This window comes from Mauremys reevesii, linkage group 14, assembly GCF_016161935.1.
Source record: "Mauremys reevesii isolate NIE-2019 linkage group 14, ASM1616193v1, whole genome shotgun sequence".
In the NCBI taxonomy this organism is placed as follows: Eukaryota; Metazoa; Chordata; order Testudines; family Geoemydidae; genus Mauremys; species Mauremys reevesii.
This window is the reverse complement of record NC_052636.1, coordinates 17,635,975-17,662,289: the sequence shown is the minus strand read 5'-3', so window position 1 is coordinate 17,662,289 and position 26,315 is coordinate 17,635,975. Positions and strand designations below refer to the sequence as shown.

Genomic DNA, 26,315 nt, shown 5'->3' with positions numbered 1-26,315 from the left:
TGGCTCATACCTGACCCTTGCTGCTGCTCCTTGCTATAGACTGTGAAAGGAGCAGAGGCAGCACAGGAGCCTTCTGGGGACGCAGATCTGAGGCTTTGGGGAGACACATTGTCTGAGACATCAGAGCGCTGCAAACCCTGCAACCACCCCCTCCATCCGGGGCCTGTTCCAGCCCTGAGTCTGGGCTGCCGCGATCCCTCCCCCAGAGCAGGGCGCCCACAGATTACAGCCTGGAAATAGGCGTGTGAGACTAACTCCTGCTTTCCCTGACAGGGCCTCCCCTAGACCAAGTGGCATCCCAGGCAAGACGTGTCTTCAGTGCCCCCCACCCCCACTCCATATGTTAAACCATTGAATACCTTATTTTTATTGCATTTGTAGCTCATTTCATGATTTTGATGCACAATCTGGATGCAGGATTTTCTCTATCATATAAGACAATAAATGTTCATGCTAGGATGTGTAAATCTGTATTTATTCATGCCGTATACAAGCAAATTAAAAAATCATTTCTTTTAAGCATATAGAAACTTTTAATTTTGACAGTAACTGAAATGTACTAACATCTAGCAATGGAGCACTCACCAGCACAGGGTGGGCCGGTATTAAATAGTGTTACAGTCGGAGACAGACAGCGTTAGGATGTTAACCCCAGGCCCTTTGTTCAAAGGTTGCTTCTCTCACCTTTCCACCATGAACTGAAGTGCAGCATTAAAGAGATCCAGAGACTAATTGATGATGTTTCCAAGGGCTAAAATAGCAAGCTATGTCCATCTTGCATTGGCCATTGTTGACTGGAGAGATGGTTTATGGAGACTAAACTCCAAGGTGAGAAACAGCAGCCCAAAAAGATCCCCTGCAGGTGCTGAAGTAGCTCAGTTGGGAAAGCATTAGACTGAAGATCTAAAGGTCCCTGGTTCAATCCCAGGTTTCAACAGGCTGTTTCATCCCTCTTCCTGCAGCAGTGGGCTCTTTCCTGGAAGCCCAGCACTGCCTTTACTCAATGCAAGTCCCTCATTTTGGGCTTCACTGCAGGAAAAGGCAGCATTGGCTTCTGCACCCAGTTGCCCCACGGGACCTTTCTTTCTTCTCTTGCTGCTTCTCAGCAAGGGGAAGAAAAAGAAGCTCCCCTTCAAGCTAGAGTCACAAGGGTGATGTAAGGACGACTTCCTGATCCCTGGCTCCAGTCCTCTGCTCTTCCAGCTGACCCACCAAAGAGCTGCTGCCAGTTTCTCCAGGTTCGCCCATCAGTGTGTGCCAGGGTGAGCACCACCAAAGTGCAGGGAATTTGAGGGCAGGGCAGGGCAGTGCACTGTAATGGAGTTTCTGTAGTGTAGTGGTTCTCACATTTCCCTAACCTGCATCAAGCCAGCTAGGCAGAACTGACACCAACTTGTCTGGGGTGTTTCCCAGAAGCAGAGCACAAGTTTGAAATACGGGCAGCATAGAACCAATATTCATAACGTCAACTACAAAAATGATACACATCTAGAGAGAGCATCATTATCAGCCAATCAGAATCTCTCCATAGACCCCTTACACAACAGCCTTTATACAATATTGGCTGCAAATATAGAACAGTGGTCGCAACGGTGATCTATACAGTTACAGATTATGTCAATAACGTCACAAGAGGTGACATGGCATCAGAGAGACTGATACTGGAATACTGCCTCCAGTTTTGGTGTCCTCGTTTGAAAAAGATGTTGTGAAATTAGAGTTTGGGACAGCAAAGATCCACCAAATGTTCTGAGGGCTGGAGAAAAATGCCTTCTAGTGACCTATTGAAAGAGCTCAACCTGTTTAGCTGATCAAAAGAAGATTGAAAGGTGACTTCACTGAAGTGTTGAAGTGTCTTAATGGAGAGAAAAGACTGGGTATTAAAGGGCTCTTGAATCGAGCAGAGAAAGGCATAACAAGACCCAGTGGCTGGAAGGTGAAAAGAGACAAATTCATATTATAACTAAGGCACAAATATTCAACAGCGAGGATGATTCACCACAGGAACAAACTACCAAGGGAAGTGGTGGATTCTCCATCTCTTGATGTCATTTCATGAAGACTAGATGCCTTTCTGCAATGTGTTTGCCCCAAAAGTAGCTCTTGTGTCATACAGGAGGCCTGTGATATGCAGGGGGTCAGATTAGATGCTCTAATGATCTCTTCTGGCCATAAAGTTGACTCATTTCTGAAAATCTGAGTGTAGCATTGGGAGCAGCGTCTGATGTTTCCCTGTCTAGCCGGCTTGCTGCCTAGAACGAACACTCCTTGAGTGGGGTGATCCACAGGGAGTAGCTCAAACCTCCAAAGTGCCTGGCCAGGGGCAGGACATTGGCACAGCAAGGGAGGGGTGTGGCAGTGACATCACAAAGGCCTTTGGCGGGACCTCAGACTATTGGTCCAAGGTGGTGGGGAGGTGGTGACCTCACAGAGAGATGCTGACATCAGCCAGGCAGGACAGGGGCGAGGGGCCAGGGAAACCTCAGAGACCCCTGTGGCTTTGCTGCAGCAAGTCTCCTTCTCCAGGTCTCTCTTTGAGGACTGAGAGAGTATTCGGGTTCACGGACGTGAGCGCCAGGAGGAACCTCTTTCGAGTTTTCTCCTTCCCTTTTAGTGATTTTACTGGAAAACAGCCATCCCTGTTTACAAGGTAAGAGCCTCCTGGAAGTTTGAAACCTGTTCAGTCTGATCCAGCTGGTGACAGTTGAATTCTAGGCATGGAAAACACGAGCTTAAGGAGGCAGAATTTTATTCCGCACCTGGGATTTTGTCCCTTAGAATCACTGGGGACATTAGGGTTTGTCCTTTGTGTTTCACCTTTTCCTCCCTGCCTCCCTCCTTTCTCTTCGTCTCTTCCTTCTTTTGTCCTTTCTCCTATTCCCCTCCCACTACCGTGTGTGTGTGTGTTGTGGGAGAGGGCTCTGCAGCTCCCACTGTCGGAGCTCCACCCAAAAATGTGGGGCTGAAATAGTGCTCGGGCAGTGATCCCTACCAATGACCTGGGCCATCCTTTGGGCTCTCTGGTGAGAACCCTCAGCCTCCCGTCCTCAGTCTCGACCCTGATTGGCTGAGCAGGGGGTTACTGACAGGGAGGAGACTCAGGTCCTTGTTCTCTTTTAAGACCAAGGAAATAAATCAGAACCAGTTCTATGTTTCATTAATTTTGCTGCTTCTCTGCATTAATGGTCTCTGAGCAGTTCATGATTCTCTCTAACATTGCAGTTCTCCTCAAATACTTGCTGAATAATTCCTGTGCACTGTTGTTGGTCTGTCGCATATCTGAGAGCACTTTATTCAGGTCACTCAATGTCTGAAATTCAAGATCCGATGGTTAGTTTGAAAATCAGGGCTTTGGGTTCTATTCCCAACTCTGCCACTTGTCTGGCTGTGTGACCTAAGACAAGTCAATTCTCCTTTCTCAGCCTTAGCTTCTCCCTCTTTCGAGTAGGGATAATAATGATCTGCTCCTACCTACCTCAACGTGCGTGGAGGCAGGGCCGGCTCTAGATTTTTTGCCGTCCCAAGCAAAAAAATTGTTTGGCTTCCCCCACCCCACCCCTGGGCTCCCCCCTGCACCTCCCTGCCACCCCAGCCCTGGGCTCTCCCCCCACACACATACCCCTGCACTCTTCTTCCACCCCAGCCCTGGGTCACTGGTAACTTGCTCCCATGTGGGTCATTCAGCAGGGATTTTGGATGTGCACAGAACACAGACAGGACTGGTTCCCATATGGTTACAGAGCTGCAGTAAAGTGGAACAATTTTCAGCTTGTGTGATTGGAGGAGATCTGGATGCATATTGTAAGACTGTCCTCCATACATGAGGAAAAGTTGAGGTGCCTTTATTATTCTTTTGTTCCACTCTTTGTTTCTATGGGGAATTTGCCAATGCAATATCACTGTCTTCCATTTTAAACAAATAAAACAAAAACAAACAAAAAGGCAATGGCTGCAATTCCAGTCCTAATAACCCCTGGGAAGCATTTCTTGCTCAATTTTATCCTACTTTTTCTACAGCAAATGACAGTGGATCAGTATATTTGATTTGGAAGAAAACAGCTGCCCAAACTGAGCTGGAGCACTCCTGAATGTTGAGGTATTCAAATCTTGAAGGCAGGTGCTAGATTCCCTTTCTGAACATTAGCTAAACCTGGAAAGGAAAAGTCAATTCCTGCTTCCATGGTTCAGGAGTGGAAATCCTGCTACGTGCCTGGTGCTGTATCTAGAGCTGCCCAGGTCCAGCAGAGCCTCCCCTCCCTCACTTTTCATTTTAACTTCTGGTGGGATCCACGTACCTCCCTTGCCAGGCTTCAGCTAGAGAGGGGCCCTGTCCATTTAGTCCCCCCAATTCCTTCTTTGGGGGCTGCCAGGTGAGGTCACACCAGTATCCCTCAGCCGGTCTGGGGATGTCTTCTGAAGGGGATGTCTGGGGCAAAGCTTTCTAGTCCAAAACGTCAGTGGCTGGAGGGGGGCACCATTTTCAGTAGTTTAATTTTTGGTATTGCACTGATTGACCCCTGGGTCTCTGAATGAGGCTTTACACTTGGGGGTGGTGAGAGGGCAAATGGGGAGCAGGTGGGGGAGCGGGTGGGTGAGTGGCAGGTGGGCACAGAGGTGAGCAGTGAGCCAGCTGGGGCTCTTGGGGCTGGCAGGGGGGTTTCTGGCTGGGGAGGGAGGAGGTGAAAGGAGGGGAGTGGTGGGTGGGGACTGACTAGCTGGAGAGGCAGCAGGCCAGCAGGGGGCTAGGGGTGAAGAGGGGTGTGACAGTGAGATCTGGTCACCCTATGGGGGCCATTTCTTCTCCCTCCCCCCAAACCTTCCTTTTTGGCCCACAGCTGTTTCAGGGGCGGTGCTGGGAAGGAGGCCCTGAGCCTCTGCTGCCCAACTTCTTCTGACTCCATTTGGATCACACCTGCCCCCACCAAAAAACCCACCTTTCCAAGAGTCCTTCTTTCCCTGCCCCTGATTCTGCTTTCACACCTGGGCCCATCTCCTCTCTTCATCCCTCCGCCCCAGGTGAGCAAAGATGGAGGCAACTTCAGCCACTGGAGCCAGCCCCAGCGAGCGCTGCAGCCTGCCCTGGGGTGTTTGCAGACACAGGAAGGGAGCAGCTGGGGTGGGGGTGCTGGGAAGTAGGAGGCAGGAGAACAAATCCCAGAGGGGGCAGCTCCTGGGGCGGGGCTCTGGCACAGCCCAGGGGCAGGGCAGCTCCTGGGGGCGGGGCTCTGGCACAGCCCGGGGCAGGGCAGCTCCTGGGGCGGGGCTCTGGCACAGCCCGGGGCGGGGCAGCTCCTGGGGGCGGGGCTCTGGCACAGCCCGGGGCTGGGCAGCTCCTGGGGCAGGGCTCTGGCACAGCCCGGGGGCAGGGCAGCTCCTGGGGCGGGGCTCTGGCACAGCCCGGGGCAGGGCAGCTCCTGGGGCGGGGCTCTGGCACATTGTGACGCAGGAGCCCGGGCCCAGCAGCTGCTCCTGGTGGCCACGTGCTGCCAGCAGCGCTGGAGCCGCCGGGCCGGAGCGGAGCCGCTGTTCTCAGCTGCAGCAGGAGCTGCCCCCGGCCCCGCTGGGCTCCAGGTGGGGACAGAGCCTGGGGCCCAGGGCTCCCCTGGGTGCGGCTGGCGGGGCAGGAGAGGCCGGAGCTGCAGGCGGGGAAGGGCGGTGGGGCAGGCGGGGGGGTTGATCGGTCTCTGGGCACCAGGGGAGCCCCGGGGCAGAGTGTGTGTGTGAGTGTCCCGGGCCCAGGCGTGCGCAGGGGGGGAGCCCCGGCACCCCAATGCCCTGAGCCCGGCTGGGGAGGCTGCTCCCCCCTCCCGTGGGGGCTCCGGGGGGGGGGGAGGAGGCTGCGGCAGCTGCAGGCGGGTGCTCGGCCCCCCCGGGAATGACCCGCTGCCGGCAGCTTGTGGCGCCTCCTCCGCGGAGCTTTTCCCCGGGGGCGGCCTGGGCGCAGCTGCGATCAGCTGTTTGCGGGGTAGGCTCCGCTCCGCTGCTCCCCCGGGGTCAGTGGGGGGGCGGGGCCAGCAGCTCCAGCCCGAGGAAGCTGGAGCAGTTGGGAGGGTTGCGGGGCACGGGAAGGGGCTGGGGCAGCTGGGAGCGGGGCAGCCGCGGGAGCCCCGGGAACAGGGCGGTGACCCCGGCTCCTAGCCAGGGCAGGGCGCTAGGAGGGGACGGGAGAGGGTGTGAGGAGAAATTAGAGGGGGGGGCAGGTTCCCAGATCTCTGACCCCCCCCCCCCCGGGCACACTCACTGCAGCGTCCCTGCCCAGGGTCACTTCCCTGTGAGCGAGGTGAGGAGCAGAGAGAGGAAGAACCGGCCCCGGACTCTCCCTGTTCCCCCTGTGGCAGGAGTGCGCTGCCCTGGGGGCAGGGTCAGGGGGACCCCCCCCCAAGGGGGCTCCTTTGGGTCTGGTCTGGTCCAGGGTTTGATTCACACCCTGGTGCTGGGAGGGCTTCAAAATGTCTTGGTTGGTTCCTGCTGCTGGGGAGCACAAGGGGGAAAGGAGGGGCCAGGTCTTTGCTGCACTGTGGGGACTGAGCATGTTCCCAGCCTGGCAGAATCTACAATCTCTGTCTGCAGGGAAAGGGCCTGGGGGAATCGTGATGTGAAATGAACTGAAGCCTGTTCTGAAACCTCCACAACTGCCCTTCTCGCCCTGCCAGGCTGCAGAATGACGCCCACCTCTCGCTCCAGCTCGTCCCAGCCTCCCATGGGACAGGAGAAATGGCTGCAGTGGAGCCAGCTCAGGTAGGGGTTATTGGGGGGTTGCTGGTGGGTTCCTGCTGGAGGGGGAGGGGCAGGAAATACTGAAGAGGTGGCAACTTCTGGGGAGTTAGGTCTGGAGGGGGGCAGGGAATACCCTGGGTGAGGATAGGGAGTGGGGACACAGTGTGACAAACCTGCTGGGACTTGTTAACATGGGCCTAGATCCTTGGAACAAACACTTGGGTGTTGGGGAGAAAATTCCTAATTTGTGAAACAGGAAACAGACCAAGCAACTCCCTGGGCAGGGCTGGGAAAACTGACCAGATTTCCAGTGCTGACCCCTCAGCCTGCTAGCCAGGGGCTGGTGTGACATGGAAAGGGGGCACCCAGCACGGAGGTGTAGGGAAGATGTCCCGGCCCCTCACATCCAGCTGCTGGCAGTGGGGAGGGTGTTGGGTTCTCTACCATGGGGCTGTGCCTGGACCCTACTGGGGGCTCCATCTCCTGTATCAGCCTCTGGCTAGTAGGTCTGTGGTGGATCTGCTGGGAGAGACAAGGGGCTCTCACTTCGTCCCCTCACCCAGATGTCTCCTGGCTGCTCTCAGCAGTGTGGGGCTAGGACTCTGCTGACTCTCTCAGAGCTTCCATTTGATTGGCTCCTTTCCTCCATGAATAGTGGGGCTGTGAGTGGGGCAGCAGGTACTGAGTGTTGGGCTCTTGCTCTTTCAGGGGCCGGTGACCTTCGAGGAGGTGGCTGTGTATTTCACCAGGAAGAGGAGCTCTGCTGGACCCCGCTCAGAGAGCCCTCTACAGGGAGGTCATGCAGGACAACTGTGAGAATGTGACCTCGCTGGGTAAGGGTTCCTGTTCCTTCGGTTTTTAGAAGGAGAAATGCAGAGTTAAGGTTCATGCCAGTCCCCCAGTGCCACCTCTGCTCTGCCCTGTTTCAGCATCACCCCGACATGCCAGAGACACCCACACTAGCCCTCTCCCCTCCCCTGTTACAGAGCGCTCTGGGAACAGAGCAGTGCAGCAGAATGTCTAACATGTTCTTCTCTTTGCTAAGATAATATTCGGGTTTAACTCCATCATAGCAAACAGAAGCTTCCTCCCCCTGGCCTGCTGTCCAGTACCGAACCTCCTGCACACAGGCCAGCTGAGACTTGCACAGTGTTACTACCCCATTGCCCTCAACCTGAGTTTTCCTTTTGAGTCACTGCCTTCACTTACCCCTCACTAAGCCCCACAGGTCACTCGAACATACGCCCCCAGGGTGCTGACAACCCCCATGGCAAGAACACACCCTTAGGCATCTTTGCTGACAAAGCCTACAACACTCAGCACGGAAATGAGGCAGAATTGCCCCCCAAGTTTCACATGCACCTCTCTGCATAGCACAGGCACAGTTCTGCCCAGCTGCTGCAACCAATCCCTCCATCAGCCAGTCTCAGCTACAGCTGGCCCAGTGCACACAGCTGGAGGCATGCGGATAGATGCTGGGATTCCCACCTGTGAGCACAGCACAGACAATGTCTTAGTCTTAGTCTTGCCTCGGATCGATTATAGGTTCATAAATTTTAAGGCCAGATGTGACTATTAGGTCATCTACTCTGACGTCCTTTATACCACAGACCATAGAATTCATCCCGTTACTGCTGCATTGAGCTGAATACCTGAGTCCCTGTGGCAGTTGGTTAACCTTTGCACGGCCCACACAGAACCATTCTCACTGGTTCTGGCCAGCTGCAGGGTTAAGGGTTGGGGGAAAGTTTACATTAACTTTTCACTTCCTGGTCTGCAGAGGTTTAAGTTTACTCACCGTCCATATGGTGCAAGGCAGGAGACAGCACTGGGCAACCTTAACGCTGCATTAATGTAGCTTATGAGCATTTAGTTTCCTGTTTTACAAAATGGATGCTTTTGCCGCTATAGCTGTGTCTGTAATTGAGCTTTGGCCAGCAGAGCCATGTTGGATGGTGTGCGTGTGTGCGCATGCGTGTGGGCACTTTTTCACAGCCTTAAACAATAGAGCTGGACTGGCAAAGCTTTTAAGAGCTACCTAAGACCTACCTAACTAGTTCCTCGACAGACACCTGACACGACCCCTTTGGGTGAACAAATATGCGTGTACCTGGTCTGTGGGATCCCAGTAAAACATTAGGCACCCTGTGCCCTCTGCCAGGTGGCATCAAGAGGTCCATGATGAGTCGCATCCTTCTCCTCCTCCAGTCGCTGCATTAGAGTGTCTTTAGAATGAGCCGGCTGACCCCCGTTCCAGCCTTCTGTTTGGGTTCCACGGGGCTCTGTCCTTGGGCCTCTTCTTTTCTTCCTCTGCACCTTATTTCTGGGTAATCTCATCCGCACACACACATTCAGCTACCATCTCTGTGCTCCTAACTCCCAGTTCTGCCTCTCTGCTCCTGGCCTGTCTCCTTCTGTCGCAACTGAAATCTCAGCCCCTCTCTCTCTGTGTCATCGCCTCACTGATGTCCAGCCATCAGCTAAAGATCAACAGCTGAAGCAAAGCTCTTAATATTTCCCCCAAGCCCTCCCCCCACCCTCTTTCTCTACCACGCAGACAGCACCATTGTGCTGCCTGTCACTCAGGCCCATAACTGTGCAATACCTTTGGCACGGAGCTCCCTCTGGGGCCTCCTATCCAGGGTGTGCCTACACATGGCATTTTCTTTTTGCATAACATCCTTAACAATTGGCCTTTCCTATCCATCCGCACAGCTACAGCTCTTAGTCATCCTCTCCTGTCTCAGTTACTCCAACATCCTTTTCTCTGACCTCACCTTGCGCATCTCCATTCAGAAGGAAAAGTGCCCTCCTGGTCCTCGAACATGACTTATGAGGAAGGTTGAAAGAACTGAGCATGTTTAATTTTGAGAAAAGAGTGAGTGGGGAACTGAGAACAGTCTTCAAATATGTCAAGGGTTGTTATAAGAGAGCAGTGATTAACTGTTCGTCACGTCCACTGAAGGTAGGAGGAGAAGTAATTGGCTTGATCTGCTGCAAGGGAGCTTGAGGGTGGGTAATACAAAAACCTTTCCAGCGATAAGGATAGGGAAGTGCTGGAATGGATTACAAAGAGAGGTTGTGGAATTCTTGTCCCAGGAGGGTTTTAAGAACAGGTCAGACAAACTTCTGGCATATTTACACCTGATCCTGCCGCAGGGCGATGGGAATGGAGTAGATGACTTCTTGAGGTCCCTTCCAGCCTATATTAGAAGATTTTAGGATTCATTGCCTTAGCCCTTTGCTTTGATCATGTCTCCTGGTGGAGAATTCAGACCTCTTTTGTGGATCGGCTGCAGGTACAAATTTTGTTCCTAGAACCCTGAAAATCTGCAGATATCCATGGGCCATTTTTGCGGATCGCAGATCGGATGCGGATATAAATTTTGTATCCATGCAGGGCTCTACCTGTCTGTCTTCTGTCTATACCTACAACTTAAATCTATTGCGCACACAGTGACTACATCTGAAATAACATATGAGATCACCATAACAATGATCAATGAATGATAAAACAAACTAATTGGCTCCATGAACCACGGAGACTCTTCCTTTTCCATCCCCACCTGCAAGAGCCGCCGTCTCTCTTCTCTGCATGTTCTTTGGATCTTCGAATTTGTCCCTCCTGAAGTCACATGGCCTGATTCTTATTTCTCACATTCTCCTTTGGCAGAAGAATTGGTCTGTGGCTCTTGAACTACACCATCTAATTTGCCAGCTTTCTCCACACACAGTGTTTTTTATGCTCCCTCCCTTTATATCTGACTCACTAGGTTCCCTAATGCCGCAGGAGGTGCTTTCCTGACATCTAATGCTGCTGAGATCCTGCCTTCAGTGATATCCCTGCCCTTCCTGGTCCTTACTCCACTGAACCCCCCAGCCCATGCTTCCTGTTCCCAGCTTCCCCTGGACTCTCTCTTTGGCTCTGGACCTGTCTGTCAGCAAGAAGCAGTGCCAGGGAGACTTGCCCTCTGTCTGGAGTCTTCACTTTCTGGGAAATGCAGTTCCAGTCTCTGTTTTTTAGGAGCCTTTTTGATAATGAGTGTCTGGCTGTGTGTGTTCCCAGCAAAGATGGGGATAGTTAAATCCCTCCTAAGCAGAGTGTTCTGCACCTTTGAGCACCTGGGGAGCTGGCCCTGTGATTTTATTGTTTAAAATGGACTGGGGTTAAACTAATAGAATGTTTTTTATGATGATAAATGGCCTATGAATTCCCCTGATCTCCTTTGTTTTCTTTCCCTTGAGCAGGGTTTCCAGTTTCTCAACCCTCTGTGATCTTCCAGCTGGAAGGAGGGGAAGAGCCGTGGGTCCTGGCTCTCCCTGTTTCAGTGGAAAGCGAGATCCTGGGAAGTCCCTGCACAGGTGAGGAAACATTAAACCAACCCAGAAACTGTAAGTGCCTGAGAGAACCCGCTGGGATTCCTCACACAGACCCTGTGAGCTCAGGACAGTCCCCAGCAGATCTCACTCCTGGCTTCCTACAGATGATGATTGACACCTTGGCTGGAGCTCCCTCCCTTCCTACTGAGTGTTTGGATGGGATGTGGGCAGGGCCGGCCTTGGGGAAATGGCACCCTGGGCAAACTTGTATTTTGGTGCCCCTGGCTCCCATGGGCTCCCTAGGCAACCCACGTTCCCTTCCCCCCAACCTCTGCACTGTGTCCCTTTGCCCCAAATGTCTGCTCCGCCTCCTGCACCCCTAATCCCTACACCCCTTCATTCCTAACCTCTGCCCCCCTCGTGCACCCCAATACCTGCCCCCTCCTGAGCCCCTAACCCCTGCACTGTGCCCCCTTCACTCCAGCCCTTGCACTCCACTCCTGTGCCGCAATCATTAATGATCTGGAGGATGGCGTGGACTGCACTGTCAGCAAGTTTGCAGATGACACTAAACTGGGAAGAGTGGTAGATACGCTGGAGGGTAGGGATAGGGCCCAGAGTGACCTAGACAAATTAGAGGATTGGGCCAAAAGAAACCTGATGAGGTTCAACAAGGACAAGTGCAGAGTCCAGCACTTAGGACAGAAGAATGCCATTCACTGTTACAGACTAGGGAAGCAGTTCTGCAGAAAAGGACCTAGGGGTTACAGTGGATGAGAAGCTGGCTGACTCAACAGTGTGCCCTTGTTGCCAAGAAGGCTAACGGCATTTTGGCTGTAAATAGGGCATTGCCAGCAGATCGTTCCCCTCTATTCGACATTGGTGAGGCCTCATCTGGAGTACTGTATCCAGTTTTGGGCCTCACACTACAAGAAGGATGTGGAAAAATTGGAAAGAGTCCAGCAGAGGGCAACAAAAAATGATTAGTGGGCTGAAGCACATGACTTATGAGGAGAGGCTGAGGGAACTGGGATTGTTTAGTCTGCAGAAGAGAAGACTGAGGGGGGATTTGATCGCTGCTTTCAACTGCCTAAAGGAGGGTTCCAAAGAGGATGGATCTAGACTGTTCTCAGTGGTAGCAGATGACAGAACAAGGAGTAATGACCTCAAGTTGCCGTGGGGGAGGACTAGGTTGGATACTAGTAAAAACTATTTCACTAGGAGAGTGGTGAAGCACTGGAATGGGTTCCGTAGGAGGTGGAGTCTCCTTCCTTAGAGGTTTTAAGGTCAGGCTTGACAAAGCCCTGGCTGGGATGATGTAGTTGGGACGTGGTCCTACTTTGAGCAGAAGGGTGGACTAGATACACCCTGAGGTCCCTTCCAACCCTGATATTTTATGGTTCTATGCACCCCTTCACTGCTACCCCCTGCACCACTCTCCTGTGCCCTCAACCCCTGCACTGTGCCCCCTTTGCCTCTAACCCCGGCATCCCCCTTCTGCACCCAAGTGGGAACCTGACCTGGATGCACAAAGCAGCTGGCATTGCTGCTCGCTCCCCACTGGACTGCTGCTCCCCGCCCCACACAGCCCTGCGGCTGGGAGAGGGAGCAAGGAGCGATGTCAGGGCTTCCTGCACCCAGGTCACCTTCCCTGCAGGCTGTGTAAGGAGGGCAGGAGAACAGCTGCTCCTGATGTCTCAGCACAGCCCAGGTGGGAAGTGACCTGGATGCAGGAGCCCTGTGTGTGTGTGTGTGTGTGAAGGTAGTATGTGCCTGAGTGAGTGAGCGCTGTCTCTTTAAGAAAGTTCCCAGGGTCAGGAGCCTGAACTTGGCTTGTTCAGACACAAGCAGCTGCCGGCAGCTCCGGCCCCAGAGAGGCAGCAGCACAGATTCCCCTGTCCCGTCACCCCAGCTCAGTGGAAATCAGGTACCCGGGTGTGGGAGGGGATCACCCGCCATCAATCAGCACCTCCCCTGCAGAGCAGTCAGGAGGATGCTCCCAGTCGAGGGTGGACGGGCGACTCCGGGGTGAACGGGGTGGGGACAGGAACAGCAGCAGCTGCACACGTGGAACAGGGCGGAGAGGGGCCCCTCTGCTCCGGAGCAGTCACCTGACTCTGACGGCTGGTCGTCAATTTCCCCTGCAGCTCAGGTCTATCCCACTCCCCACGCAGCTGCTTATCTGCCTCCTGTGCCGCTTTCATCAGCCCAGCAAGCCTCTCGGCAGCAGGTCAGGTGGGAATCCAAACCCTGCGCCCGGCACCCCCTTGGGTGGGGCACCCATACGGCCCCCCCTAAAGGCCGGTTCTGGGTGGGGAGCAGAATTGATCCCCTCCACTGTCCCCTGTGGGGGAGAGTTAGGGGGAATTCAGTCCCTGATTTTTATTTTCTGTCTCTCCAGCACTTACTGGGGTTTGTTCTCTGCCTTTCCATCCCCAATTCTGAGATTTCTCCTCTCTTCTAGCAGGTGATGGGGTGGTGAGGGAGAGCAAGGAGCAGGAAGATGCTGAGCTCGCCGAAGCGCATGGGGAATTACTGCGAAGAGCCAAAGGGAGTGTGTCCAGCCTCCATGAGCAGGGAAAAGCTGGTGAAAATTACCCCAGACCAGAGAGAGAGCAGGAAACCACTCAGAGGAGAGAGTGGATGAACCCATTAATTGTCAGGGAACTCACAGGGACCTCAAGGAAACTACGTCCCAGGAGAAAATCCTCACGGAAAAGCGAGAGAATACATGTAGTGAGTGTGGGAAAAACTTCCATTACCGCTCAGCCCTTATTCAACATGAGATAATCCACACGAAAGAGACACCTTACAAATGCTGTGAGTGTGGGAAAAGCTTCAATCGTACCTCAGCCCTTAGTAGGCATCAGCGAATACACAGAGGAGAAAGACCCTATGAATGCTGTGAGTGCGGGAAAAGCTTCACTCAGAGATATACCCTTAACTCTCATCAGAGAATCCACACAGAAGAGCGACCCTACAAATGCTGCAAGTGCGGGAAAAGCTTCACTCAGAGATCAGCCCTTATCTCTCATCAGACAACGCACACGGGAGAGAAACCCTACGAATGTTGCGAGTGTGGAAAAAGCTTCTCTCAGAGCTCAAACCTTACTGTGCATCAGAGGATCCACACAGGAGAGAGACCTTATGAATGCCGTGAGTGCGGGAAAAGTTTCAGTCACTTCTCCTCCCTTATCTCTCACCAGAGAGTCCACACAGGAGAGAGACCCTATGAATGTTGCAAGTGTGGAAAAAGCTTCTCTCGGAGCTCACACCTTACTGTGCATCAGAGGATCCACACAGGAGAGAGACCCTATGAATGCAGTGAGTGCAGGAAAAGTTTCACTCACCTCTTCTCTCTTATCTCTCACCAGAGAGTCCACACAGGAGAGAAACCCTATGAATGCAGTGAATGTGGGAAAAGCTTCTCTCGGAGCTCAACCCTTGTTACACATTACAGAGTCCACACTGGAGAGAGACCATATGAATGCTGCGAGTGTGGGAAAAGCTTCACTCATAGTTCAGGCCTTTCTAAACATCAGAGAATTCGTAAAGGAGATAAACTTCATAAAACCCTCTCTAGAGCTGTCAGGAGATTTTTTCTTTAATTCTGTTGACAGTAGTGAGTGTTAAGGCTGTTTGCATCTTTTGCACACTGTAGTTCCTCAGCTCCCCATACATGAGTTGCCCACTTTTGAAGCTCGCCCGTCTTTGGGCTGGATCCTGTGGTCCTTTGTATCAACTCCATTGTCCTGTGAGTCATTGGAGCGTGTGTCCTTTCTACCAGGAATGTCATCACCCCAGGTGGGGGAGATGGGGTGTCTTCAACCAGCTACGTTGAGATAAAATCTACCTGGGTCTCATCACTGTGGTTGTCATGGAGTTAGCTAGCTTGAGTTCACTTTCCTGATGTAAAAAGAGAACTATTCTTGCACTAAAGACATGGGCCATGGATAGTCGGTGGAGTTATCTTGCACATTTCCTCCTGTCTGAGCTAACCATCATCACATTTCCTTTTCTAAACAAACCTGGAGATTCACATTTATACTCCTCCTCCCAGTGCAAAGTTAGTGTTAGAGACGTCAAGTTCCTCTTTGAGGAGACATTGTCTCATTCCCAGTTGTTCTCACATTACCCTGGATTGTGCAGAACAGCAGTTATTTTGTTGACTTTTTTTCTCATTTAAAATATATTTAAATATGAAGAAGAGCTGGAGCAGTGTCAGGGAAATAAGGGTCATTTTAGGCTCTGTGACACTGGAAGGAGATGGGGCGACTCAGACATTCCATCCTTCCCCATCACCCCAGAACTGTTACCTTGTGCCTGAGCCATGCACAGTTCACCCCTTCGTATTCCTTCGCTTCCCAACGTGTCTGGTGGGGTCATGTTCTTGGCTGTCCATGCTTGGGAATGGTGCTTGTACACGTCTTTGATCCTAAATCAGAATCAGTCTGGCAGGAGATGAAAGTGTCAGACTTGGAAGGGGATTTCAAATGGATCCCAAGCACCGTTCAAATCCCCTTTTCCCTCAATAGCAAAGCTGCTTCTGGGAAGGTCGGCTGTTTTTTCTCCCGTTATGAAGGTGCTAAAACTCCTGTAAATAACACTAATGAGAGAGGTATCAGAGGGGTAGCCGTGTTAGTCTGGATCTGTAAAAGCAGCAAAGAATCCTGTGGCACCTTATAGACTATCAGACTTTTGGAGCATGAGCTTTCGTGGGTGAATACCCGCTTCGTCGGATGCATGAGAAAGCGCTGGGTGAAGCAGGTTTCAGTGGATCATGGGAGAATCTCTCATCCTGATTCTGAGACATCAGATGTAACCTAGTCTGGAATTTCACTTTAAATTAAATTGAAAGTGTCTTCTACCTCTCTGTGATATGGGTTTTCTATCTAATAACTGCGTATTAGTTTTGTTTGACAAAATGTAGCTCAGATTTTTGGGAAATTTCAGACAAATTACGGTTTTTTTAACTTCAGGTTTGTTTTTCCCCTTATCCCTGCATGATGACATGGAGAAAATTCAAATGAATACTCTCTCAGTCCTCAAAAGTGCCTGGCCAGGGGCAGGACATTAGCACAGCAAGGGAGGGGTGTGGCAGTGACATCACAAAGATTTTTGGCAGGACCTCAGCCTATTGGTCCAAGGTGGTGGGGAGGTGGTGACCTCACAGAGAGATGCTGACATCAGCCAGGCAGGACAGGGGCGAGGGGCCAGGGAAACCTCAGAGACCCCTGTGGCTTTGCTCCAGCAAGTCTCCTTCTCCAGGTCTCTCTTTGAGGACTGAGAGAGTATTCGGGTTCACGGACGTGAGCGCCAGGAGGAACCTCTTTTGAGTTTTCTCCTTCCCTCTTAGTTCTAGGCAGCAAGCCGGTGTAACAACAGAAACAGCTCCTGCTCCAGTTTTGCTACTTGGGCTGCACTGAGCATGCGCACCCGAACGGAGCATGCCCAGTAATCTCTGCTGTTGCCACTGCCCTCACTTCTACTTACGATTTGCTGCCTCCTCTTCGGAGGGGGGGTTAAAAACAGCAAGGGGGCAAATCGCAGTGGGGGGGGGCTGCCAAGGTCCAAGCGGGGCAGAAATTTACTGGCCAGGCGGGGATCAAGCTGCTGCAGGTAGCGGCAGGAGAGGGGCTGAAGGGGAAAAATCAGGGGTGGGGGTTAAGCTGGGAGGGGAGACGCTGCCAGACCCTGTGCGGGGACAAAACCCCTGTTTAGGGAGGGGGTAGGGGGAAATGGGCCCCTCAGGACGAGCTACCTGCTGGTCTCCCAAATCTGGGGTTGGGGTTGTGGGGGCACCGGCTGTCTCAGTTCTGCAGCGTCAGCCCGGGGGTGGAGGCGGGTTCCGGGGCTCCAGGCACCGGCCTGTCGAGCTCCGACCCCGCAGCGCCGCTCGGTCTGTGCCAGTGCTGCGGGCGGCCCCTGCTCGGCCGGGAGCCGAGTGCGGGACACACGGCCAGACCCCCGCCCCACTGCTCTGCCTCCCGCCCGAGACTGTGGGAAAGTGTCTGTGTCCGTGTGAAACCCCCGCAGCCCCTTCCCCTGGTACAGCGCCGAGCTGCCAACTCCCCAGCCCACGTGTCTGCACCCCATCCCTGCCCCAGCTCAGAGCCTGCCCCCTCACTCAACCTCCCCATAGCATGCACCCCTCCCGCCCCCAACTCCCCCAGAGCCCGCGTGTCCGCACCCCTGCACCCCATCCCTGCCCCAGCCCAGAGCCTGCACCCCTCACTCAACCTCCCCATAGCCTGCACCCCTCCCACCCCCCCACTCCATCCCGGAGCCCGCGTGTCTGCAGCCCCCCTGCACCCCGATCCCCTGCCCCAGCTCAGAGCCTGCACCCCTCACTCAACCTCCCTATAGCCTGCAACCCTCCCGCCCCCAACTCCTCCCAGAGCCTGTGTGTCTGCACCCCATCCCTGCCCCAGCTCAGAGCCTGCCCCCTCACTCAACCTCCCCATAGCCTGCAACCCTCCCGCCCCCAACTCCCTCCCGAGCCCGCGTGTCCGCACCCCTGCACCCCTATCCCTGCCCCAGGTCAGAGCCAGTCCCCGCACTCAACCACCCCATAGCCTGCAACCCAACCCCCCCCCCACTCCAACCCACAGCCGGCACCCCAAACACGGCCGGAGTAACCTTTGTGGGCCGGGTGCTAAACATATTTGTAGGCCCCCATGGGAAATGGGGGCTGAGGGCAGAGTCCTCAGAGCGAGGGGCTGGCTGGGGGAAATGGGAGATGGGTCATGGCACGGCAGGGATAGCCCCACTCCACCCAGCCCAGTACAAGGGCCCTGTTTACAAACCGGGAGCTGCCAGCCCCACACTGTCCAGCCCAGCCCTGCACTGCCATTGTGCGTCTTACCCTTGGGAGCGGGCCCATGCTGCACCATGCTACTGCCTGCCCAGCACCCCTCCGACTTCCTACGCCCAGCGCCGCAGCACCCAGAGACCCCCACCTCCACCCTGCCCGGCACCCCTCCGGCTCCCTACGCCCAGCGCCGCACCACCCAGAGACCCCCACAAACCCCCTGCCCGGCACCTCTCCGACTCCTCGCCCAGCGCCGTGCCACCCAGAGACCCCCACAAACCCCCCGCCCCGCGCCCCTCCGACTCCCTTCGCCCAGTGCCGTGCCACCCAGAGACCCCCCCAAAGCCCCCAGTGCTCAGCACCCCCCAGACCCACTAGAGACCTACTCTCCCACACCCTAACCCCCAGCCACAGTAGCCGGCCCTGATGGGAGGTGACTGTGTCTGCCAGGCTGAGCTGGCAGCGCAGCCAAAGCTGGTCCTGGGGCAGGAGAACTCCGGCCCCTTTGGAGTGGTGGAAGCAGCCAGGCTGGAGCAGGAGCAGAGCCTACCTGGGCCAGGCTCCCTCAGGATCCAGCTGAGCCTCCCCCATCCCCGACTGTCCCCTGTGAGTGGCTGAGACTGGCCCAGCCTCTGCACCAGTCCCAGGTGGCTCTTCCCCGGGGAGGCAGGTGGGGCCACACAGGTCCCAGGCAGTGGAGACAGCTCAGAGCTGGAGCAGTGCTGGGAGTGGGGCAGATCCTGAGACGTGACTCCTGAGATCCCACCCAGCCCACTCACACCCATTGGCCCCGTGGCCATCAGCCTTGCAGAGCACACACCTCTCTCTCTCCCTGCTTTCCTATCACCAGTTATGTTACTACAGGAATGAAATCGAGCCATCCTGTAAAACAGCGAGTTCCACATTGTTCTTCAAACCTCAGATCATTTAAATGCAGCTTTGCATTTGAAATACTATATGACTGTAGTACATTTTGCACTGCCTGCATCTACACTGACATCAGGAGAGGAGAAGAGGACAAGACTGTCCCTAGCATATGTGATTTTAAAGAAAGGTGAGACACACCCACCCACTATCAGTACAACAAGAAAGGAGAACAGTAGCTGGTGCCAAGAGATGAAACCCTCCTGTACCCACAACTGATGTCTGAAAAGCATCAGTCACTCTGCAGATCAAAGAAAGAAAGAGCAGCCAGTTTCAGACAGATAAGATCCTTTTGACCTATATAGGAGAAGTGCACTTCCCTATAGCAGTTTCCCAACATACTTTTCTTATGGATTTATTTATAAAGCAAAAATTAAGATTAGGAGTCTGATTTAAATTATGTACATTTTCAGTGTTAGTTAAGTATGAAACTATTGCAGCTACTTTTATCTTACTCCTGCCTTCATAAAAAGCTACCGAGTTTTAACAGATAATAACAAAGACTAAAGTACATGCTTTAATATAATTAGGACCGGGCAACCCAAGAAGAAGAATACACCGTGGAAGAGTCCTACAACCAGGTATTGGAGGCCAATCCCTTTATCAATGGAATCCTCAACCAAAATATAAGGAAAACTTTTGACAATAGCTCAAGGTCAGACACCAAGAAGACCAGCACCATTCGTATTCTGGTTTTGGATAAAATACTTGATCTTGCCTACATCATAGAAACCTTCCTCTCTCCAAGTCTACACCCCACTACACCCTTTAGCAATAAAGTAACCATTAAACAAGTTCTGAATCAGTTGTCTTTCTTCCCAATTTAGTTTTAACAATAAAGCTGCAACGTACGTAGCTATGGGAGAAGACAGTGCAACTACTAGGTATTGGTGGGGGAAAAGTGTGCTACTAATGTCCTGGATATACTGGCAGGGCCGGCTTTAGGCCAATTCAACCAATTCCCCTGAATCGGGCCCTGCCCTAAGAGGTCCCGCGCCCAAGCCCCGGTTCGGTGTATTGGCAGAGTCGGTGCACTGTACCAGGGTGGCCCAGCTTCTCCAGGGGACAATTTAAAGGGCCTGGGGCCCTTTAAATTGCCACCACAACCACACTGCTGGAGCCCTGGGGTAGGGCTGTGGGGATCTGTGGGCTACTTAAAAAGTCTGTGGCTCCCGTTGCTTCTATCGCCCCAGTCCTTTAAATAGCCCCTGGAGCCCCGCCGCTCCCCCAGGGCTCCGGCAGCTGTGTACATGGCCAGGGCTGTGGAAGCAGGGGAGCCCCAGGCGGCTGCTGCTACCCTGGTGGGGGAGAGAGGAGGGGGAGGGAGCACTTACCATGCGGGGTGGTCTGTACCCCTGTACCCACACCCCCTGCCCTGTCTCCAGCCAACCACTCCCTGCCCTGTCTCCAGCCAACCCCTGCTGCACCCCCCCTGCCTGAAGCCAGCCATTCCTGCACTTCTCTGTCTTCAGCACTGCAAATCTATGCCGCACCCCCCTATGGCCCTGCTTGAAGCCAGCCAGCCCACCCCACCCCACACCCCCGTCTCCAGCCATTGCTGCACCCCTTGCCCTGCCTGCAGCCAGCCCCATGTCCACTGGTGCCTTGCAATTCCCTGGGCAGTAACCCTGCATACCTGCTTCAATGATGGGAGAAGAGAGCAGCTGGTACCCACACACATGTGCACACCCTGGGGTGACAAGATAGCAAGTGTGAAACATCGGGATGGGGTGGAGGTTAATAGGATCCTATATAAGAAAGAGACCCCAAAATTGGGACTGTCTCTATAAAATCGGGACATGTGGTCACCCTAGCACACTCCCAGGGAGTGGCGGGCACCCACACACATGAAGCGGAGTCATTTCTAGTTCAGGCCCATCTTTGTAAAAAAGAACTGTAGGTAGGGTTAACATACAGCCGTATTTTCCCAGACATGTCAGACTTTTTGATTCTTGAATTGCTGTCCGGGAGGAATTTTTAAATATGGACTTATGGTAACCCTATTGGTACCAAAAATACATACTCTGGCACATCCCTTACATCAGAACTTTTTATAGGGAACCGGTTGCTAAGAAAGGAAAGGCTTTTTTTTAACCTTGTTTTCCTTTTTTAAAAAGTCATCCCTGCTGGGGCCCCGCCGAAAATGTTTGAATTGGGTGGGCCCCAAACTTCCTACAGCTGGCCCTAACTAGTCTGTTCAGTGTTATAGCTTTTAATAAGCTAATGCAAACACTGTAATAGAGCATTAATGTCCCAATGTACTGTACCTTGTTTTAACTTACCGTAATACTAGACGTGGTGCATGTGAACATTGCCGTAACAAGAGCAAAGCGAGCGAGGCACTTGCCTCGGGCACGGAAAGTGAGGGGCTCAGAAAGTCTCTCCTTCAGCGGCAATTCGGCAGCAAGTCCTTCCCTCTGAGAGGGACTGGGGTACTCATTGCCGAATTGCCGCTGGTCGTCAGCAATGGAGAGGGGCGGCACATATGGCTCTTTTGCAGAAATTCGTTGGTGGAGCCTTCCCTCCAATAGGGAAGAGCCAGACATGCTGCCTCTGTTCCTTGCCTTGTGTGCAAAAATCCCTAGTTACGGCTCTGCATGTGAAGCTCTCTTAAAAGCTGACACTACAGTAGTGATATTCCCAAGCCAGCATGCATAGAGCTGGGAGTGGGGAATGCTAACACACTTTCATACATAGCATGAGAAAAGCACAATTTAATTCAGTGAGTTAAACACAGTGTGAAACAGCAAATGCAGTGGTATGTTTGATGTGGAGGAGTAGTCTAATAGTAATACATGTAATGAATTTGGGAAATACAGTATAATGTATATTTCATGGTTTGCTTCACTGGAAACTATAATTGAATTTCTAATTTTTTAAATAAACAGAGTGAATTACTTCAGAATGATATATTATTGCTTCCTTACCACAAACCAGGTCATTGGGTTATTGCGGTAAGATGTTTTATATTGTACTATAATTTTCCTTGTTGCGGGTTTTCAGTGAGTTCAGTGCATGCAAAGGAAAGAGGAATGTGAATGTTATAAAAAATTGCTACTGTCACTTTACATTGTTCATGTATCCTGGAAGAATACATTCTGTAAAGAATTGATTGATTTCACAATATGCTTATATCTTGTGTGTTACTGAGACATTACAAACGACAATATGTTAATTGCATAATGATTGTTGATAAATCAGTATAAAGTTTTTGAAAAAATCTCATTACCAATAAAATTTGTGAATATATTGAAACTTACAGATAGCCTTGATGAAAAAAGGAATTGTTAATAATTGACCCCTTGTGTGATGAGATCAGATATGAAAGAACATGCCTGAGGAATTGGAGGTGATTTATTAGATACTTACTTTTACATTGGACATTAACTGTTCCACTGAAATTTTTTTAAAGGGAATGTAACAATAGTGAGACTAATATCTTCCTGTTAGCTACAAGTAAACATTGAAACAGCATGTACTTCTACTGAATATGCTTAATAATGGACTTTGAGTGAACTTGTGTGACTTGACTCTGGGGAAAGACTTCACAGAATGTGGACACAAAACAGTAGCATGTTGCATGTTTGAGAATGTATTATCATCAACATGGGGCACAGCAAATCAGGTGATACTTTGTGTAAGTGTGAGACAATAATATGAAAACAAGTGTGTATATATGTGAGCAATAAGTCATTTCAATTACTAATTAAAAAGAGAGAGAATGGATTTTTATCTATGTCCAGAAACCAGAGGGGGGAAAAAAGGAAAGCAAAGCTCATTTATGCAATCTGCTAATGTACTCTCTAAAAATTTCAAAAACTTTATCAAACGATTAACTAGTAAATCCTCATCTGATTGGAACAGTAAAATTGTTCTGCAACCCAGACAAAGTGATGGCCACAACTGCGGACCACTCATCTTAAAGTTATTGAATACTGTCGGAGAAAAACTCAGTTCTCGCTTTTTCTTTGGGTGCAGCAAAATCAAATACTTTATTATTTCTCCAGTAATTACAATAGAGGGAGAGTGCCCTAGGACACAGGGTCGCCCCAGTCCCGGACAGGTCTCTCAACAGGTAAACAATTACAGCAAGCATTTATACCTTTGTTACAGACAATAACAAGCAATAATACAGACAATAATGAGCAACAACTGCATTTTGTTTATACATAAGCCATCCTGCTATCTTATTTTTCTCACTTCTAGGAAACACCAGTCTACATATTTGGTTATCAGTTGCAAGGTCGTAATAACTCCTTACACAGTTCTTTCCCTCTCGCCTCACACCATCCTCGCTTCTACAAGTCTCACGTCATTAGGGTTACAGTGTGGCCTGACTCTTGCTAACTACTAGCCTGACTCTTGCTAACTGACTGACATGCATTAAAATCCCCTTCAAATCCTTGTTAATTCTTTCCCTACTTCCACAATACCAAATTGCCATTAATATTGGTTATGTATGTTTACTTATCCATGTTGAAAGTAAATGCCAGAGATTACCAGTGGGCACTGCACCGGTGTCCTTGCCAGGGTGTACGGGGTGCGCTTCTGGCCCCAAGAACGGATGGAGTCTCCAGTGGAAGGTGCGGTGCTTGGGGACCAGATTCTACCAGCCAGCCCTTCCTGACAGCTGCTGCTGCTGCAGTGGCCAGGAGCACCAGGTGCTTGTAAATCACTGTAACCCAGAGCCCCTTTCGCTCCCCCACTGTAGGCAGCCCTGCCAGGAGCATTCAACAGCATTGTCGGACCCTATGGCTGGGCCGCTGATGCGGGGGAGATGGGATAAAGGGGGCAGCGCCGTTAAAGCATAAAGCACTGCCACAGCGGAAGTGTCATGTCAGCCATGTACGGGAAGGAACCAGTGGACAGTTCTTACCGGTACACTGGACCGGCCCACTTTCACCTCTGGTACTTATGTGTATTCTAAATATCTGTGTTGTTAGGTTGCAGAAACGTATTTGCAGCACAAAGACATCAGTGCGGTAGAAACAACACAAGAGGCTAATACTGCGTTTAGAAGACATATAGCAATTCTTCTAATGAAGGAGTCAGGTAATTACTTTCTTCCATGTCTTGTGGACTCATTGGGCACATGTGAAGATAACATGAAGAGTGGAACTTTGTCACATAGTAGACAGTTATTTTAATACCCCTAAAATGGGATATCTCATAGGTTTGGTTCTATAATGGTGACTGTGAATCAATAATATCTCTAAGTACTCAAAAATTTGAATGGGGTGAATGATTGCTATTGATCGACCAGTTGAATGAAATTTGCACTTTTAGATACAGGTGCAGTAAAGTAAAAATTTGAGAAAATATGATTCCAAAAAAAGAAAAAAAAAGTTCAAACCATTGACTGCATTAAAATATTGACAAGTAATAAATTAAGGTTTGCATTTTCAGAGTTGGTTGTATTATATTCATCATTTCATAACACTATAATTATTTTTAAGAAAGCGTGGAGGACTACTGCATATACTGCAACTTTATCAACTGTGAAAAAGAAATTGAGGATTGCACAATGGTAAGAAATGTAGGATTGAATGAAAAATATATGCCATAAACTGGCTAAGGATCATAATTCCTGTAAAAATTCCACAACAGTAATCATTTTCTTCATGCTGATAGTCATATATTAGGTAACGCTCCCATGTGGAAGGAACAGCATGAGTGAATGCAAAGTATGTGTAACATTATAACTTCTGTGATTTCATTTCTTAATTGTTACTTATCAAAGGTCCAGTGTGATTCTTGCAAGAGGTGGGCACGTATACCCTGCATTACAGAAGGAACCAATCAAGAAAACCTGACAGATGAGAAGAAAGAGTACAACTGCAAGAAATGTGCATAGTTCACTTCATTACCCCGCCCAAAACAATAAAAAACCCATAGTTTAAATGCCGGTTTCAAAACATAATGCAATCCTGTGACAGAGCCAGGAACAGACCCTGTTAACTCCACAGCCCGTCACCCGCAGCTTGGAAAGGCCCCCGAGCACACTGTATTAGGCTGCAGGAAGAGGTGTGCAGGGACTGCAGCTGAGCTGTCCTGCCAAGACAGCCTGTGCATCCCTGGACAAACCACCTCGCTAGGGGGTGTCCCCTGGGTCAGGAGAAGTCAGTGTCCAGCCCTGTGGGGCTGCGCTCCTGGCTCATACCTCCAGCACTCACTGCTGCCCCTCCCTTCCCAGCTGCACTGGTCAGCCAGCCCCAGGCCTCTGTGAGGTCACTTCCCCCCGCCTTCACCACCTCAAACCTTCAAACTGGGACATGGTGCACCAGTACCAATCAGAGTGCACTAGTGTAACTTCTGTCTACACTAAGGGTTTGCACCAGTGCCTAAAACACCAGGGTGGCAGAGACCTTCAGTGCCAAAATAGCAGTGCGGTGGCACTAGAACCTATTTCTAGCTCGGTCACAGACAGCCTGGGTGACCTTGGCCACGTCAATGTTTCTCCTCCCAACTTTAGTCTCTTTCCCCAGCTGCCCACTCACCGGGGTCTCCTCTCTCCAGAGCTGCTCACCTCTACAGTCTGTGTGGGTGTCCCCAGAGCTAAGGCAGGTCAGCTCTGGAATAGTCTTACAAGGGAGGCTGGGGAGTCTCTTTCCCTGGAAGTTTTTAAGAACAAATAGGACAAAGCTCTGTCAGAGACAATCTACAGATACTTGGTCCTGCCTCGGCAGAGAGCTGGACTTGATGACATCTTGAGGTTCTGTCCAGCACTACATTTCTAGGATGCCATGCGATATATACGTACAAAACACAACATCCAGAGTAAAAGCCACCACAACATAATGTCAGGAAACTCAGGGAAAAAAAAGAAAAAACAAACAACAAAAGCCACAGCATAAAATGACAATACAGAGGAAAAGAAAACACGATGCAAACTAACACACCCTAGGACAATATTACACAATGAAAAAAAAAAAAAAAAGAGCTCATCTCAAACCAGCACAACACAGGCACCAAACATGCTGAGGCAAAACAATTCACCGTAAAACTGCTCCACAACATGGTGCGATCACAGTTCCAAATGGCACCATGCAAAACAGCTCAGCGTAGAACAGGACACAGCACAAAAGAGAATTATTTCAGTGTAGGCCTGGAAGGGATCTTGAGAGGGCGTCTACTCCAGCCGCCTGTGCTGAGGCAGGACCAAGTATCCCTAGACATTCCCAGACTGGTGTATCTCTAACCTGGTCTTAAAAACCTCCAATGAAGGAAATTCCACAGTCTCCCTTGGAAGCCAATGCAAGGCAAACACAGACCAAAACAACGCTGCACACACACACGCTGGGCCTGGGGTTAAGGGGAGAGGCAAGAATTCAAACAATCTGGGTTCAGTTCCCAGTTTTGCCCCAAATTCTCCATGCAAACTTGTTAGATACCGGCGGCTGGCCCGTGCCCGCTGACTTGGGCTCATACGGCTCAGGCTGTGGGGCAGTTTAATTGTGGTGTCCATTTTCCGGCTGGGGCTGCAGCCCAAGGTCTGGCACCCTCCCACCTCGCAGGGTCCTACAGCCTGGCCCCAGCCCGAGCC

The 26,315-nt window shown here is 51.4% G+C and overlaps 1 pseudogene; it reads left to right on the top strand.

Moving 5' to 3' along the window:
• LOC120381549 overlaps nucleotides 1–26,315 on the top strand; it is a 177,524-nt pseudogene that overhangs the window by 18,139 nt on the left and 133,070 nt on the right.